Source organism: Tupaia chinensis, unplaced genomic scaffold, assembly GCF_000334495.1.
Source record: "Tupaia chinensis unplaced genomic scaffold, TupChi_1.0 Scaffold000234_1, whole genome shotgun sequence".
NCBI lineage: Eukaryota > Metazoa > Chordata > Mammalia > Scandentia > Tupaiidae > Tupaia > Tupaia belangeri.
In genome coordinates, this window is record NW_006159712.1 from 2,161,718 (window position 1) to 2,166,173 (window position 4,456).

A 4,456-nucleotide genomic window follows, 5' to 3' on the forward strand; every position below is an offset into this window, starting at 1 on the left:
GACCTAGATGGAAATCTTGTCTTGCTAAGTAAAGACACAGTTAATATATGGACTATCTATACATTACAACAATAGAGGGTGAGTCTATGATCTTATATGGGAAAGGAAGATGATCTTGTAGCTCAGGAGACAACACAGGATGTTTTATTAGCAGTTTTTCATAGTCAACAGCACATGGATGAGAAACTCTTTGTAGTTGAAAGCTACCTGTTGCTTTAGATAAGAACTCCCAGCTAAAATGGTTAATCTTTCTGTGGAGCCCTCAGCTTTGTTTATTCTGTTGTCCCATCCAGGCTTTTTCCTCTAATAAATCTGTGGGTTCCTGCATTTTGTTTGTTGAGTCTTGTCAATTAGTGAGTTCTTTTGTTTTATCTCTGAGTCTCTGTTATGTGGTGAATGTGCTGACTTTGCTAGTGTGAGTTAACTTTGGCCTGTAGCTTTAACAAGGGGTATGTAAGTAAAACTAACCTTAAACTAACTCAGTCTACATATGCTTCTAATGCTAATTTGGTTTATACTAACTTAATCTATATGTTAATTTTGACTTAAAAACAGACGGGTGGGGGAGTCTTAAACTTCCTGATCCTCCTGTCAGTCTTAGGGAACCACATTCCTACAAGATCACTAATTGGCTTTATTGCAATGGTTGGGGGTGATGTTTTACCTTTATACGGTACAGTAATAACAGTAAAACTCATGGCAGAGAAATTGAATACCAGCCAGTTCAAGGACACAAGGGAGAGCTCGTAAACTGGGCCTTGCCTCAGTTTCTTCCCAGTCCAGGCCTTGCCTTAGAATGGGAGGCAGCATCCTTACCAGCTTGTGTTGCCTGCATGGCCCCGTCATCAGGGGCCGCCAGGTGGTGTGGTGATTAAAGGCTCTGGACTCCCACAATGGTTGACCACAGTTCAAGTCCCAGACCTCGCGGCTTGCTTGCTTGCTCGCTCGCGCTCTCTCTCTCTCTCTCTCTTCCCCTCTCTGGTCAAATTGAAATAAATAATAAATATATAAAGTGAAATAAAGTAATTCTTTAAAAAAGAAAGTAATAACCAAGATTTAGTGGGCACTGCTGAGTTCTAGTAATTGTGACATGGATCATGCTGTGTTTTTGAGCCCACCTTTTCTTGCCTGTTTGAAAACTTAGCCCAAACTCCTCTCTTTTTTTATAATCACTTTTGTTTTCTCTATTGGATCTTTCCTATTGGCAAATAAATGTGTTGTAATGACAACTACCTCAAAAAACAAACAAACAAACAAACAAACACGATCTTGACTTCAATCAGCTACTACCCCATTTGCTTCTCTTAGTAACAAAAATGGGGGGGTGGTGGAGTTTACACTCACTATTTCCATTTTCTTTTTAATTTTTTTCTGCTTCACCTGAGTTTGGTCCCAACCAGTGATATGACTTCTGTCAAGGTCATTGGTGATTTCTGTCTTGAAAAATCCAGTTCAATGTTTGTTCCACATGGCTCTGGACACTTGACAGAGTTCATCTCTTCCATTGAGTATTTATGTCTTAGGATGCCACACTTTACTTGCTTTCCTCTTCTCAATTTCCTTTGCAAACTTCTCTCTCTGAGCTAAGCCATACTGTAGAGGATTGATCTGGGTTTAAGAGCAACAACAATGATGCCTTCATGTTGCTCACAATATAGCCTAGGAGACTCATCAGGGAATCCAATGAACTAGATGTTCATTAATTTGTAATCACTCCTATGTTCTTAGATAAATGAAACAATACCCCTTTCCCTTTCATTCAACAAAGATTTTTCAAATCAGGAGCCAGGAAGACATTGTTCAATCTTTGATCAGTCATTACTAGCTGAAACTAGGTCATCTAAAATCTATCTGAATTTATGTTTGTCCTTTGTTACAAGAAAAGCTAGTCATTACATTACTGTTAATGTTTCTTCCAATTCTATTTTTTTTAAATATCTGTTTTAAACTATTAATTGAGTGACTGCAATGTGCTAGGTAGGCATTCAGATATGTGAAGGAATTCCAATATATGCCAAATTCAACTGTTGACTTCAAGATGCTAACAATATAGTAAGGGATTTTTTAAAATTTATTTTTATTTTTTTTTGCTATAGGGCACATGCACTTGCCAGAAAGACAGAGAAAGACAGAGAGACAGAAAGCAAGAAATCACCCCCCAGGGGGGATGGCTATGCCACAATCCCTTCTCCTCCATTCTCCTCTCGGGATCTTGGGCACACACCCGCTCCCGGCGTGAGTTTAAGCCCCCAGGTCCAGGATGCGAACCACAGTCGACTACATGGGAGTCCAGGGACATAGCCATTACGCTAACTGCTGGTCCCAGTAAGGGATTTTTTGAAGAATAAAATATATGGTGTTGAAAACTTTAAAACACTATATGCTGCAAGGGTGACCCTCATGGGAAAGTTCTGGGTTCTTGTCCAGAGACCTTCCTCAGTATACCAGGCACCTGCTTGTCCATAATTTTGAAGGGAGATAGAGCTAAGGAGACGTGTGTTTAAGGGAGAGAATAGTGTTAAATCATAGAAGCTACCCATATCATAATTAAGGTCATTCCTCAGGAGTCGTCTGGTCAGTGTACTGCTATTACCACACTACTAACTATGAGTCACAAGTAGTATGAATTCCAGATGACATCTGCTTCTTAGGATAATTTATACTTCTTTTTTTTTTCCTACTATAGGGCATGTGTACTTGCCAGACAGACAGAGAGAGACATAGAGACAGAAAGCGAGAAATCACCCCCCGGGGGGGATGGCCATGCCGCAATCCCGTCTCTTCCATTCTCTTCTCGGGATCTTGGGCACGAACGCACACGCGCCTGGCATGAGTTTTAAGTCACCGGGTTCAGAATGTGAACCGCGGTCAACTACGTGGGAGTCGAGCGACATAGCCATTACGCTAACTACTGATTCCCGAGGATAATTTATACTTTTGACTCAGTTCCAAATATAGATTCCTATACCCAGATGAAGTCCATATATCATATCCTAAATATAAAAACAAAAAATCTTATCTGCCATTTTTCAGTTTATGTAATGAGAGTGGAATGTTGCCTTCTCACACAAAGGAGGATTCACCAAGCATAGGAAAGGAGTTTAGATGCTGGGAAACAAAAATCTCCACCTCATTACAATTTCGGACATGATAGCTGCTCAAAACTGAGATAAATTATTATAGTGAATTTATCATCATTCCTTCATTGTGACTGTTCTAATAGAAATGAGGGGATTAGTTATCAGAAATGTTGTACAGAGGAGAGTGTTGTAGTTTATTTGAAGGTGTATATAGTTAGCTCTTTGTATCCTCGGGTTCTGTATTCACCATTCTGCACCCACAGATTCAATGAACTGTGAGTCGAAAATGTTCAGGAAAAAATGTGAATTAAAAGCAATACAGTATAGCAGGTATTTACATAGCAGGTAAATTGCATTGGGTATTATAAGTAATCTGGAAATGACAAAGTATATGGGAGGATGTAGTAGGTTATACGTAGATACTATACCATTTTATATAAGGGACTTGAGAATCCACAGGTTTTGATATCTGTGGAGTTACTGGAGCCAATCTCCTATGGATACCTTGGAAAGAGTTTATTTTGACACGAGGTTATTGAATGATTGTTTGGTCTTGGTATTGCAGGTGAATCATCTCTGTACTTAAGGAACTTAGAATTTAGTGGAAGGGGTATTTACCCAACAAATCCTCACTTGAAGAGTGGCTTAGATTTTCTTGCTCCTTCTCATTATTAAGTAAAGCTTCAAGCTGGTCTGTGTTGGGGTTTAGGGGGGTGGTCAAGTGAAAACAAGCTTAGTACTCTTGAGACATAGAGTCTGCAAAAGAACTAGATTAATTTATAAAATTCCATGATCAAGAATATGGGCCTGGAGATGAAAGTTCTGGAAGTTATACTCAAAGTTGTGGTCACTGAAACCTGCAGCAAGACCAAGATTATTTAAATTAATTAATTTATTTATTTATTTATTCTTTTTTTAATTTCAATTTATTTATTTGCATTCATTCACTGTACATCATTACAGTATACAAAATGAGATTTTCCATCCAGAGTACACTGTATATTGTCTCCATCAAGCACATCCACAAGCATGTTATTGTCAGCAAATAATTTTACATTTCTTGTTTCCTGTATGTTTTGCTTTTTTCCCCCCCATCCTTGATTCCCTATCTCTTACCCTCTGCCACCTCCCACTCTCCTCCCACACTGTCTCTGGTATCTATGTTTCCTTTCTATACTGTTTTCCCCCCGAATTACTAAAGACCTTAATTAATCTAAATATTTTCATAGCAAACACAGGTGATATATACATTTCCATGAACACAAGTCTAACTTTACGCATTCTGTAAAGTAGCACCAAGCTGGGGCTATATATCTTACTGCTGTCATTTAATAGATATTTTTTTCCTGAAACTTTTTTTTTGTAACTTAATTTAC

The 4,456-nt window shown here is 38.6% G+C and overlaps 1 long non-coding RNA gene across 1 annotated transcript in view; it reads left to right on the forward strand.

Moving 5' to 3' along the window:
* Positions 1 to 4,456, forward strand: part of LOC102502219 (uncharacterized) — a 28,180-nt gene that overhangs the window by 1,258 nt on the left and 22,466 nt on the right. The window lies entirely within an intron of this gene.